Genomic DNA, 14,499 nt, shown 5'->3' on the forward strand with positions numbered 1-14,499 from the left:
ATCATCATTGAAATCTCGTTGGAAGCTTACGCTTCTCTTTTCGAACCTTGTGCTTCTCTTTTCGAAGCTTGTGTTTCCATTTTTCATACTTGATATTACAAATAAACAAATAAACTGATCGAATTGATTGTTTATATTTTTTTTATACAAACAAACTCCTAAAAGTTAATTTTATGATGTATTAATTTTTCATACTGAAATTTGTAATGCTTTATTAAAGATATTTAGGAATGTAACAATGATATAAAATTTTATGTAAAATGTTGAAAAGTAATTAACTAAGTTTAATTAATTTTGAGAGGCAAATAATTTGATGATTTTCTCTTGACATCACAAGATAACCTATTTGATTATTTTTTGCTTTAAAAAACGCTAGAGAGAGGGGTCGAACCTCTGACCTTGTGGTTAACAGCCATATGCTCTAACCAACTGAGCTACTCTAACTGTTAATAACCTATTTAATTTATATTTATTATTTTTAGTTGAGTTATCTATAGCTTCTATAATTATGTGATTTACTAAAAATATTTAAATGATTTGATGTTTAATATTATATAAATTAATATTTTTATATATGCTTTTAACGCATATCTGTTTTCAAGATTTTTTTTTATAAAAACAACTTCCACGTTTCGCTTCCGCGTATCATTTATGATTCTATGCAACATAGATTTCAAGCAGATCCGGCTCAAAACATTTATGGACTATGTGCTGTATTGGATTTTTTTTTTAAAAAATTTAGCCTAAATATTTAATATTTTTAAATTGAACCCTATTATACTATTACTTAACATTTTAGAGCCTTAAAATACAAAAAAAAAAAATTAGAAAATGGGACCATGCATTTGCACACTTTAGAGTACTCCCTACACTTTATAGCATTTTCACAAATTTAGAGTATTCTCTGTTATCTTCTCCTTAATAATTTTTTTCTTCTAAAAACATTGTCACACCTACAGAATGATGGTAGATATAACCTTTCTCATTTCCCCTCCTCTGTTATAGAGTTGTATACACTGGTTTGAAGTCGAGATTTTTATTGGTCCTTCTCTAGTTTTCGCGGTTGATTCTTTTTTTTTTATATAACTAAAAAGTTTTTGGACTGAATCCCGTATATTTCCTCAGCCCCAAAACCAGAGTAGGTTGATGCTCTTTTCATGTATACATAATTGTGGATTTGTCAACTATTTGATAAATACCAAAGGGAGTTTTTTTTTTTACTTTGCTTCCTTTTTTTGAGAACATGAAACCATGATTATACCTTTTTGATGCTATAGATTAAAGATTGGCTTAGAAAGATTCAAACTTCAACACTCGTCATCAATCTCTCTCTTTAAAATCTCTCCATCGTGTGTGTTTCAAACTACATTGCACGAAAGCTTCATTCAAAGTCCGCTTTTCGCTTTGAAACCAGATTCGTAATTGAAAATTCTCCAAATCTTTTGGAATCCCGCTTATGTGACACTTTCGAAAAAATCATCATTGGAAACTCGTTGGAAGCTTATGCTTCTCTTTTCGAAGCTTGTGCTTCTCTTTTCGAAGCTTGTGTTTCCATTTTTCATACTTGATATTACAAATAAATAAATAAACTGATCGAATTGATTGTTTATAAATTTTTTATACAAAGAAACTCCTACAAGTTAAGTTTATGATTTATTAATTTTTCATACTGAAATTTGTAATGCTTTATTAAAGATATTTATGAATGTAACAATGATATAAAACTTTATGTAAAATGTTGAAAAGTAATTAACTAAGTTTAATTAATTTTGAGAGGAAAATAATTTGATGATTTTCTCTTGACATCACAAAATAACCTATTTGAATTTTTTTTGCTATAAAAAACGCTAGAGAGAGGGGTCGAACCTCTAACCTTATTGTTAACAGCCACACACTCTAACCAACTGAGCTACTCTAACTGTTGATAACCTAATTAATTTATATTTTATTATTTTTAGTTGAGTTATCTATAGCTTCTATAATTATGTGATTTACTAAAAATATTTAAATGATTTGATGTTTCATATTATATAAATTAAAATTTTTATATATGCTTTTAACACATATCTGTTTTCAAGATTTTTTTATATAAAAACAACTTCCACGTTTCGCTTCCGCGTATCATTTTTGATTCTATGCAACATAGATTTCAAGCAGATCCGGCTCAAAACATTATTGGACTATGTGCTGTATTGGATTTTTTTAAAAAAAAATTTAGCCTAAATATTTAATATTTTTAAATTGAACCCTATTATACTATTACTTAACATTTTAGGGCCTTAAAATACAAAAAAAAAAAACTAGAAAATGGGACCATGCATTTGCACACTTTAGAGTACTCCCTACACTTTATAGCATTTGCACAAATTTAGAGTATTCTCTGTTATCTTCTCCTTAATAATTTGTTTCTTCTAAAAACACTGTCACACCTACAGAATGATGGTAGATATGGCCTTTCTCATTTCCCTTCCTCTGTTATAGAGTTGTATACACTGGTTTGAAGTCAATATATTTATTGGTTCTTCTCTAGTTTTCGCGGTTGATTCTTTTTTTTTTTTATATAACTAAAAGGTTTTTGGACTGAATCCCGTATATTTCCTCGGCCCCAAAACCAGAGTAGGTTGATGCTCTTTTCATGTATACATAATTGTGGATTTGTCAACTATTTAATAAATACCAAATGGAGTTTTTTTTTTACTTCGCTTCCTTTGTTTGAGAACATGAAACCATGATTTTACCTTTTTGATGCTATAGATTAAAGATTGGCTTAGAAAGATTCAAACTTTAACACTCGTCATCAATCTCTCTCTTTAAAATCTCTCCATCGTGTGTGTTTCAAACTACATTGCACGAAAGCTTCATTCAAAGTCCGCTTTTCGCTTCGAAACCAGATTCGTAATTGGAAATTCTCCAAACCTTTTGGAATCCCGCTTATGTGGCACTTTCGAAAAAATCATCATTGAAAACTCGTTGGAAGCTTACGCTTCTCTTTTCGAACCTTGTGCTTCTCTTTTCGAAGCTTGTGTTTCCATTTTTCATACTTGATATTACAAATAAACAAATAAACTGATCGAATTAATTGTTTATATTTTTTTTATACAAACAAACTCCTAAAAGTTAATTTTATGATGTATTAATTTTTCATACTGAAATTTGTATTGCTTTATTAAAGATATTTAGGAATGTAACAATGATATAAAATTTTATGTAAAATGTTGAAAAGTAATTAACTAAGTTTAATTAATTTTGAGAGGCAAATAATTTGATGATTTTCTCTTGACATCACAAAATAACCTATTTGATTATTTTTTGCTTTAAAAAACGCTAGAGAGAGGGGTCGAACCTCTGACCTTGTGGTTAACAGCCATATGCTCTAACCAACTGAGCTACTCTAACTGTTAATAACCTATTTAATTTATATTTATTATTTTTAGTTGAGTTATCTATAGCTTCTATAATTATGTGATTTACTAAAAATATTTAAATGATTTGATGTTTAATATTATATAAATTAATATTTTTATATATGCTTTTAACGCATATCTGTTTTCAAGATTTTTTTTTTATAAAAACAACTTCCACGTTTCGCTTCCGCGTATCATTTATGATTCTATGCAACATAGATTTCAAGCAGATCCGGCTCAAAACATTATTGGACTATGTGCTTTATTGGATTTTTTTTAAAAAAAATTTAGCCTAAATATTTAATATTTTTAAATTGAACCCTATTATACTATTACTTAACATTTTAGAGCCTTAAATTACAAAAAAAAAAAAACTAGAAAATGGGACCATGCATTTGCACACTTTAGAGTACTCCCTACACTTTATAGCATTTTCACAAATTTAGAGTATTCTCTGTTATCTTCTCCTTAATAATTTTTTTCTTCTAAAAACATTGTCACACCTACAGAATGATGGTAGATATAACCTTTCTCATTTCCCCTCCTCTGTTATAGAGTTATATACACATGTTTGAAGTCGAGATTTTTATTGGTCCTTCTCTAGTTTTCGCGGTTGATTCTTTTTTTTTTATATAACTAAAAGGTTTTTGGACTGAATCCCGTATATTTCCTCAGCCCCAAAACCAGAGTAGGTTGATGCTCTTTTCATGTATACATAATTGTGGATTTGTCAACTATTTGATAAATACCAAAGGGAGTTTTTTTTTTACTTTGCTTCCTTTTTTTGAGAACATGAAACCATGATTATACCTTTTTGATGCTATAGATTAAAGATTGGCTTAGAAAGATTCAAACTTCAACACTCGTCATCAATCTCTCTCTTTAAAATCTCTCCATCGTGTGTGTTTCAAACTACATTGCACGAAAGCTTCATTCAAAGTCCGCTTTTCGCTTTGAAACCAGATTCGCAATTGAAAATTCTCCAAATCTTTTGGAATCCCGCTTATGTGACACTTTCGAAAAAATCATCATTGGAAACTCGTTGGAAGCTTATGCTTCTCTTTTCGAAGCTTGTGCTTCTCTTTTCGAAGCTTGTGCTTCTCTTTTCGAAGCTTGTGTTTCCATTTTTCATACTTGATATTACAAATAAATAAATAAACTGATCGAATTGATTGTTTATAAATTTTTTATACAAAGAAACTCCTACAAGTTAATTTTATGATTTATTAATTTTTCATACTGAAATTTGTAATGCTTTATTAAAGATATTTATGAATGTAACAATGATATAAAACTTTATGTAAAATGTTGAAAAGTAATTAACTAAGTTTAATTAATTTTGAGAGGCAAATAATTTGATGATTTTCTCTTGACATCACAAAATAACCTATTTGATTTTTTTTTTCTTTAAAAAACGCTAGAGAGAGGGGTCGAACCTCTGACCTTATTGTTAACAGCCACACACTCTAACCAACTGAGCTACTCTAACTGTTGATAACCTATTTAATTTATATTTTATTATTTTTAGTTGAGTTATCTATAGCTTCTATAATTATGTGATTTACTAAAAATATTTAAATGATTTGATGTTTCATATTATATAAATTAAAATTTTTATATATGCTTTTAACACATATCTGTTTTCAAGATTTTTTTATATAAAAACAACTTCCACGTTTCGCTTCCGCGTATCATTTTTGATTCTATGCAACATAGATTTCAAGCAGATCCGGCTCAAAACATTATTGGACTATGTGCTGTATTGGATTTTTTTAAAAAAAATTTAGCCTAAATATTTAATATTTTTAAATTGAACCCTATTATACTATTACTTAACATTTTAGGGCCTTAAAATACAAAAAAAAAAAAAAACTAGAAAATGGGACCATGCATTTGCACACTTTAGAGTACTCCCTACACTTTATAGCATTTGCACAAATTTAGAGTATTCTCTGTTATCTTCTCCTTAATAATTTGTTTCTTCTAAAAACACTGTCACACCTACAGAATGATGGTAGATATGGCCTTTCTCATTTCCCTTCCTCTGTTATAGAGTTGTATACACTGGTTTGAAGTCAATATATTTATTGGTTCTTCTCTAGTTTTCGCGGTTGATTCTTTTTTTTTTTATATAACTAAAAGGTTTTTGGACTGAATCCCGTATATTTCCTCAGCCCCAAAACCAGAGTAGGTTGATGCTCTTTTCATGTATACATAATTGTGGATTTGTCAACTATTTAATAAATACCAAATGGAGTTTTTTTTTTACTTCGCTTCCTTTGTTTGAGAACATGAAACCATGATTTTACCTTTTTGATGCTATAGATTAAAGATTGGCTTAGAAAGATTCAAACTTTAACACTCGTCATCAATCTCTCTCTTTAAAATCTCTCCATCGTGTGTGTTTCAAACTACATTGCACGAAAGCTTCATTCAAAGTCCGCTTTTCGCTTCGAAACCAGATTCGTAATTGGAAATTCTCCAAACCTTTTGGAATCCCGCTTATGTGGCACTTTCGAAAAAATCATCATTGAAAACTCGTTGGAAGCTTACGCTTCTCTTTTCGAACCTTGTGCTTCTCTTTTCGAAGCTTGTGTTTCCATTTTTCATACTTGATATTACAAATAAACAAATAAACTGATCGAATTAATTGTTTATATTTTTTTTATACAAACAAACTCCTAAAAGTTAATTTTATGATGTATTAATTTTTCATACTGAAATTTGTAATGCTTTATTAAAGATATTTAGGAATGTAACAATGATATAAAATTTTATGTAAAATGTTGAAAAGTAATTAACTAAGTTTAATTAATTTTGAGAGGCAAATAATTTGATGATTTTCTCTTGACATCACAAAATAACCTATTTGATTATTTTTTGCTTTAAAAAACGCTAGAGAGAGGGGTCGAACCTCTGACCTTGTGGTTAACAGCCATATGCTCTAACCAACTGAGCTACTCTAACTGTTAATAACCTATTTAATTTATATTTATTATTTTTAGTTGAGTTATCTATAGCTTCTATAATTATGTGATTTACTAAAAATATTTAAATGATTTGATGTTTAATATTATATAAATTAATATTTTTATATATGCTTTTAACGCATATCTGTTTTCAAGATTTTTTTTATAAAAACAACTTCCACGTTTCGCTTCCGCGTATCATTTTTGATTCTATGCAACATAGATTTCAAGCAGATCCGGCTCAAAACATTATTGGACTATGTGCTGTATTGGATTTTTTTTAAAAAAAATTTAGCCTAAATATTTAATATTTTTAAATTGAACCCTATTATACTATTACTTAACATTTTAGAGCCTTAAAATACAAAAAACAAAAAAACTAGAAAATGGGACCATGCATTTGCACACTTTAGAGTACTCCCTACACTTTATAGCATTTTCACAAATTTAGAGTATTCTCTGTTATCTTCTCCTTAATAATTTTTTTCTTCTAAAAACATTGTCACACCTACAGAATGATGGTAGATATAACCTTTCTCATTTCCCCTCCTCTGTTATAGAGTTGTATACACATGTTTGAAGTCGAGATTTTTATTGGTCCTTCTCTAGTTTTCGCGGTTGATTCTTTTTTTTTTATATAACTAAAAGGTTTTTGGACTGAATCCCGTATATTTCCTCAGCCCCAAAACCAGAGTAGGTTGATGCTCTTTTCATGTATACATAATTGTGGATTTGTCAACTATTTGATAAATACCAAAGGGAGTTTTTTTTTTTACTTTGCTTCCTTTTTTTGAGAACATGAAACCATGATTATACCTTTTGATGCTATAGATTAAAGATTGGCTTAGAAAGATTCAAACTTCAACACTCGTCATCAATCTCTCTCTTTAAAATCTCTCCATCGTGTGTGTTTCAAACTACATTGCACGAAAGCTTCATTCAAAGTCCGCTTTTCGCTTTGAAACCAGATTCGTAATTGAAAATTCTCCAAATCTTTTGGAATCCCGCTTATGTGACACTTTCGAAAAAATCATCATTGGAAACTCGTTGGAAGCTTATGCTTCTCTTTTCGAAGCTTATGCTTCTCTTTTTGAAGCTTGTGTTTCTATTTTTCATACTTGATATTACAAATAAATAAATAAACTGATCGAATTGATTGTTTATAAATTTTTTATACAAACAAACTCCTAAAAGTTAATTTTATGATTTATTAATTTTTCATACTCAAATTTGTAATGCTTTATTAAAGATATTTATGAATGTAACAATGATATAAAACTTTATGTAAAATGTTGAAAAGTAATTAACTAAGTTTAATTAATTTTGAGAGGCAAATAATTTGATGATTTTCTCTTGACATCACAAAATAACCTATTTGAATTTTTTTTGCTTTAAAAAACGCTAGAGAGAGGGGTCGAACCTAAGACCTTATTGTTAACAGCCACACACTCTAACCAACTGAGCTACTCTAACTGTTGATAACCTATTTAATTTATATTTTATTATTTTTAGTTGAGTTATCTATAGCTTCTATAATTATGTGATTTACTAAAAATATTTAAATGATTTGATGTTTAATATTATATATATGAATATTTTTATATATGCTTTTAACGCATATCCAATTTCAAGATTTTTTTTTATAAAAACAACTTCCACGTTTCGCTTCCGCGTTCCATTTTTGATTCTATGCAACATAGATTTCAAGCAGATCCGGCTCAAAATATTATTGGACTATGTGCTGTATTGAATTTTTTTAAAAACAAATTGCCTAAATATTTATTATTTTTAAATTGAACCCTATTATACTATTACTTAACATTTTAGGGCCTTAAAATAAAAAAATATACAAAAATACTAGAAAATGAGACCATGCATTTGCACACTTTAGAGCATTTGCACACTTTAGAGTATTCTTTGTTATCTTCTCTTTGATAAAAATTTTCTTCTAAAAACATTGTCACACCTACGAATGATGGTAGCTATGACCTTTCTCATTTCCCCTCCTCTGTTATAGAGTTGTATACACTGGTTTGAAGTCGAGATTTTTATTGGTCCTTCTCTAGTTTTCGCGGTTGATTCTCTTTTTTATATAACTAAAAGGTTTTTGGGCTGAATCCCGTATATTTCCTTAGCCCTAAAAGCAGAGTAGGTTGTTCCTCTTTTCATATATACGTAATTGTGGATTTGTCAACCATTTGATAAATAACAAAGAGGTTTTTTTTTTTACTTCGCTTCCTTTGTTTGAGAACATTAAACCATGATTTTACCTTTTTGATGCTATAGATTAAAGATTGGCTTAAAAAGATTCAAACTTCAACTCTCGTCATCAATCTCTCTCTTTAAAATCTCTCCATCGTGTGTGTTCAAGCTACACTGCACGAAAGCTTCATTCAAAGTCCGCTTCCCGCTTTGAAACCAGATTCGTAATTGGAAATTCTCCAAACCTTCTAGAATCTCGCTTATGTGTCACTTCCGAAAAATCATCATTGGAAACTGTAACACCCGCGTCCCGCGATCCGAAAGGAGGGGCAGTTTGTTTTAAGGAAATCGATAGCTATATGAGCTTAAGTAGCTAAGCTACTAGCTCAAATAGCTGGAATACGAGCTGAATGAGCTGAACAAGCTCGATGAACAAGTAGTTCAGCTGCGGACAGCTATCGGCCAGCTATGGACAGCTATCGGCCAGCTATGGACAGCTATAGGCCAGCTGTGGACAGCTATGGACCAGCTGCGGACAGCTAGGCCAGCTAGTATCAGCTCGTCCAGCTAGCGTCCAGCTAGCGTCAGCTCGACTAAGCTCGGCCAGCTGGACGGTGGTGGACAGTCTCCGGGCCAGCTGGGGAGCTTGTGGACGGTAATGGGACGGCATGACCGAACGGGCATGGCCGGACAGGCACGGACGGACAGGCATGTCCGAACGTGCACGAATGAAGGGCCTTGATGGACAGGTGCCTTTTGGAGCCTAGACTTCGGCCAGGGCACTATAAATAAAGGGCAAGGCCTTCATTCCAACACACCATCATCCTTCCATCGTCCATCTAGGCCTAAGAAGAAAAGGGGGTGCGGCTCGGCGAGTATACTCGTCCGAACTGATGCGCATGCTACCTCTCTATCGAAGGTACGATGAGACGAGCGACGGTTCGGCAAGCGGGCCGATCCGATCGTAGGATTGGCGGCGGTTTGTCCGGGAAGACGAACCGATCGCAGGATGATCGACGGTTTGATCAGAGAGTCGGACCGATCGAAAGGTTATCGACGATCCACGTCAATGGACGGATCGATCGAGAGTTGACCGGTGATTCAATCGCTAGTCGGATCGGGTGATCAAAGGATCGACTATACGAGCCGTAGGTTGGATTGATCGGTCGGGTGGTCAATTGGTCGACAAGTCAGTCGGAAGTATCGGCCCAGGTCTGTGGTTGATCAGCGATTCGATTATGGGGTCGGATAGTTGATCGGACCTGGCTCTGATACCAAGACCGACGAGTTAATCGGGGTATTAATGGTATGACCGCTGGGTCATTTAAACGGTACGTCCGATACCGACCTTTGGGTACGCGAGTGGTTCGGGAAGCCGATAGAGCAACCGTTCACCGTGCACCGAAGGGACTATATGTCCCCATCCCTAATATGTGCAAGCCAGTGGGGTTGGTTGGTTGTATGGCTAAGCACAAAGGGATGGGTCAAGGTTAAAGTTATATTCCGCTGCGTAAAGGGGTCTACGAAGCAAGGCCATGAGCCAAAGCTTAGTGACCAAATCAAAGGATATTCGGCCGGGAATGGGGCCGAATGGAAGCCGTGACCGCGGACGCTGGGACGTCCGGGTCGGGGTCTTTCAAGTTGGTATCAGAGCATGCGCGATCCTGTGAGGACGTATGCCGTTATGCTATGTGTTCGGACGAAATGGAAATCTCTGATAAGATCGAAGACATGCTTGGGAACGGGAATGTGTTCGCCAAGATGCGCTCGTGAATCGAGCGATTGTTCAAAACATCGAACACATAGCATGTCGACCAGATGGTCGGAAACTACGACCCTGTTCGGGAAGGGCCAGGGTCGGGAACTACGACCCTGTTCGGGAAGGACCAGGGTCGGGAACTACGACCGCGTCCGGGAAGGACCAGGGTCGGGAACTACGACCGCGTCCAGGAAGGACCAGGGTCGGGAACTACGAACGCGTCCGGGAAGGACCAGGGTCGGGAACTACGACCGCGTCCGGGAAGGATCAGGGTCGGGAATTACGACCACGTCCAGGAAGGACCAAGGTCGGGAAATTGTCCTAGTTGGAATGGAACTAGGACAGGAACAGACTTGATCTATTCGGAGATTGTCCAAGATCAAGGGGAAAAGATTGCGTCGAAAAAGACGTAGATCTAGGAAAATGACCAAGTCCTAAAAAGAGCATGATCGAGAATAGATCAAGTCTCAAGTGGACGAAGGTCGAGAATCTCTACACCCACCAAATTCGAGGACGAATTCATTTTAAGGGGGGTAGACTTGTAACACCCGCGTCCCGCGATCCGAAAGGAGGGGCAGTTTGTTTTAAGGAAATCGATAGCTATATGAGCTTAAGTAGCTAAGCTACTAGCTCAAATAGCTGGAATACGAGCTGAATGAGCTGAACAAGCTCGATGAACAAGTAGTTCAGCTGCGGACAGCTATCGGCCAGCTATGGACAGCTATCGGCCAGCTATGGACAGCTATAGGCCAGCTGTGGACAGCTATGGACCAGCTGCGGACAGCTAGGCCAGCTAGTATCAGCTCGTCCAGCTAGTGTCCAGCTAGCGTCAGCTCGACTAAGCTCGGCCAGCTGGACGGTGGTGGACAGTCTCCGGACCAGCTGGGGAGCTCGTGGACGGTAATGGGATGGCATGACCGAACGGGCATGGCCGGACAGGCACGGACGGACAGGCATGTCCGAACGTGCACGAATGAAGGGCCTTGATGGACAGGTGCCTTTTGGAGCCTAGACTTCGGCCAGGGCACTATAAATAAAGGGCAAGGCCTTCATTCCAACACACCATCATCCTTCCATCGTCCATCTAGGCCTAAGAAGAAAAGGGGGTGCGGCTCGGCGAGTATACTCGTCCGAACTGATGTGCATGCTACCTCTCTATCGAAGGTACGATGAGACGAGCGACGGTTCGGCAAGCGGGCCGATCCGATCGTAGGATAGGCGGCGGTTTGTCCGGGAAGACGAACCGATCGCAGGATGATCGACGGTTTGATCAGAGAGTCGGACCGATCGAAAGGTTATCGACGATCCACGTCAATGGACGGATCGATCGAGAGTTGACCGGTGATTCAATCGCTAGTCGGATCGGGTGATCAAAGGATCGACGATACGAGCCGTAGGTTGGATTGATCGGTCGGGTGGTCAAGTGGTCAACAACTCAGTCGGAAGTATCGACCCAGGTCTGTGGTTGATCAGCGATTCGATTATGGGGTCGGATAGTTGATCGGACCTGGCTCTGATACCAAGACCGACGAGTTAATCGGGGTATTAATGGTATGACCGATGGGTCATTTAAACGGTACGTCCGATACCGAGCTTTGGGTACGCGAGTGGTTCGGGAAGCCGATAGAGCAACCGTTCACCGTGCACCGAAGGGACTATATGTCCCCATCCCTAATATGTGCAAGCCAGTGGGGTTGGTTGGTTGTATGGCTAAGCACAAAGGGATGGGTCAAGGTTAAAGTTATATTCCGCTGCGTAAAGGGGTCTACGAAGCAAGGCCATGAGCCAAAGCTTAGTGACCAAATCAAAGGATATTCGGCCGGGAATGGGGCCGAATGGAAGCCGTGACCGCGGACGCTGGGACGTCCGGGTCGGGGTCTTTCAGAAACTCGTTGGAAGCTTACGCTTCTCTTTTCGAAGCTTGTGCTTCGCTTTTCGAAGCTTGTGCTTCGCTCTTTGAAGCTTGTGCTTCGCTTTTTGAAGCTTGTGTTTCAAATTTTCATACTTGATATTACAAATAAATAAATAAACTGATCGAATTGATTGTTTATAATTTTCTTACACAAACAAAATCCTAAAAGTTAATTTTATGATCTAGTTTTCGCGGTTGATTCTCTTTTTGAAAAAAAAAACTAAAAGGTTTTTGGGCTGAATCCCGTATATTTCCTTAGCCCCAAAACCAGAGTATGTTGATGCTCTTTTCATATATTGTAACATCCGCGAACCAATTATTGGTTATCTGGGATGGGTGTCGATCGACACCAATATTTTCTGGTTTGACCAGTTTGATTTAATTATCGATTTGGACCGGTTTGGTTTAGGGAAAACCATTGAACCGAGATATAAAAGGGAGAAAACGATCTAGGGTCGTGTTTTTGTGTTTGTCTCGCAGTTTTCGAGAGAAACAAAAGAGAGTGAAGTGTGTTCTTGAGTTTTTGGTGAGTTATGTGAGATTTCAAGGCTTTGTGGGTGAGATCTTGCTGTGGGAGTGAGAATTCAAGGCTAGGAACGTGTGGGAAGCTTGCTGGGATTGTGGATTCGTTCATTTTTGGTCAGAAACTTCCTGCAGAGAGGTGTGTGCATGACCATGGCTAATCTAAGCCTTTGATGTCCTTGTTCTTGCTTGTTTGTTGTTGTTTTGTATGTTTTTTTGCTGGGATTGGTTGCTACAGGTTCCTATGGACGTATTTGGCTTGGGTTATGAGTATTGGGCGATTTGGAGGAGGTTGGGAGCGAGATTCGACTCTCCGCTTCGAGCGGATCGCGATTGCAGAGGGAGTGTCGATCGACATTGTGGGGTAGTGTCGGTCGACACCAAGGCCAGTGTCGGTTGACACTTGGCTGGTGTCGGTCGACACCTCCCTTCCAGCGAGACGATGTTTGATTTCCTGGTTTGTATGTCTTGTTTGTTGACTGTTTAGAACATTGATATCATTGATGCTTGTGTATATAGCCCAGTAGATGAAAGAATTGCCTCACTGAGTGTTTATCAAATACTCATGCATCTCAATATGTGTTTGTGGTGCAGGTAAAGGCAAAGTGTGATCGTGGAATCAAGGCGATGAAGAGGAGGATGTTCTAGGGACTCGATTGTATGTTGTCTCGCGTTGCTAGGTTGCTAGAGTTGAGTCTTTAGAAACATTGTTAGGTTGCCGGTTTCATGTTTCCTGATGTTTGATTATTGGATTGTTGTTATGGTTTAAGATTGGTTATTTATTTATTGGATATTGGTATTTGTTATTCCGCTATTTGTTGTGATTGTGGTTAGGTAGCTAGTGTGTATGGGACCATTAGTTGTAGATTATTATTTATTTTTTATTTTTTATTTAAAAATAAAAAAACGGGTCGGATCGTTTCAGTTTGGTATCAGAGCCCTTACGGTTCTAGGTTTGGGATCACTAGGCTTTGTGCTATAGATGTTTGGAAATTTCATGCTTTGGTTGATTATGTGAGTTAGTCAATTTTGTGTGGCATGGAGTCCTAGAACATCATATTCGAGCCTACTGTGTGATTCCACGGTGAGTTTATGTTTCTGTGACATGTATAATTGTGTGCTTAGCCTTCTGTTCATGGTAGTACAGATGGTTAGAGGTGGTGCTGTTGCTGGTCGTGGTCGTGGACGCGGACGTGGTTGGGGTAGGGGCAGAGTCCCAGTTGTTAGTGAGACCGAGGACCAGAATGTGACAGCAGAGGGTGTTGGCGAGTCGCAGGGTGTCCAGGGGGATTCCGTGAGTGTGGCCGGAGGAGGCGGTGTTGATACTCCAGTAGCCGGTGATGTTAGGGCCCCAGGTGCAGGTGTCCCTGTGGTTGGAGTCCCGTGTGTCGACCTTGCGGGTTTGCTGGCACAGTTGTTAGAGCGGTTGCCGCCAGTGGCACCAGCTCAGGCTCAGGTAGTGCCACCAGTGGTGGCGGAGGAGCGGCAGCCAGTGGCTGCGGATGTGGGGGTCCATTCTCGTTATATCAGTATGCTGACAGAGATGGGCCGTATTCGTACCGAACGGTTTTCGGGAGGTATTGATCCTACCGCTGCGGAGGCGTGGAGGACGAGTGTGGAATGTAACTTCCATACTCTGAGATGTCCTGAGGAGTTTTGGGTGGACGTTGGGGTCCACCATTTGCCTGGTGATGCTCAGTTGTGGTGGAGTTATGTGGCAGCCAGGAGAGT

The 14,499-nt window shown here is 37.2% G+C and overlaps 3 non-coding genes across 3 annotated transcripts; all 3 read right to left on the reverse strand.

The window, feature by feature from the left end:
• Positions 1 to 370: 370 nt before the first annotated feature.
• TRNAN-GUU (transfer RNA asparagine (anticodon GUU)) lies at positions 371 to 444 on the reverse strand. The gene has a single exon. It is a non-coding gene; the product is annotated as a tRNA-Asn (tRNA).
• A 2,878-nt stretch (positions 445 to 3,322) lies between these two features.
• On the reverse strand, positions 3,323 to 3,396 carry TRNAN-GUU (transfer RNA asparagine (anticodon GUU)). Its single transcript has one exon. It is a non-coding gene; the product is annotated as a tRNA-Asn (tRNA).
• Positions 3,397 to 6,297: 2,901 nt separating this feature from the next.
• On the reverse strand, positions 6,298 to 6,371 carry TRNAN-GUU (transfer RNA asparagine (anticodon GUU)). The gene has a single exon. It is a non-coding gene; the product is annotated as a tRNA-Asn (tRNA).
• Positions 6,372 to 14,499: the final 8,128 nt, after the last annotated feature.

Source organism: Camelina sativa, chromosome 7, assembly GCF_030686135.1.
Source record: "Camelina sativa cultivar CO46 ecotype springtype chromosome 7, ASM3068613v1".
In the NCBI taxonomy this organism is placed as follows: Eukaryota; Viridiplantae; Streptophyta; class Magnoliopsida; order Brassicales; family Brassicaceae; genus Camelina; species Camelina sativa.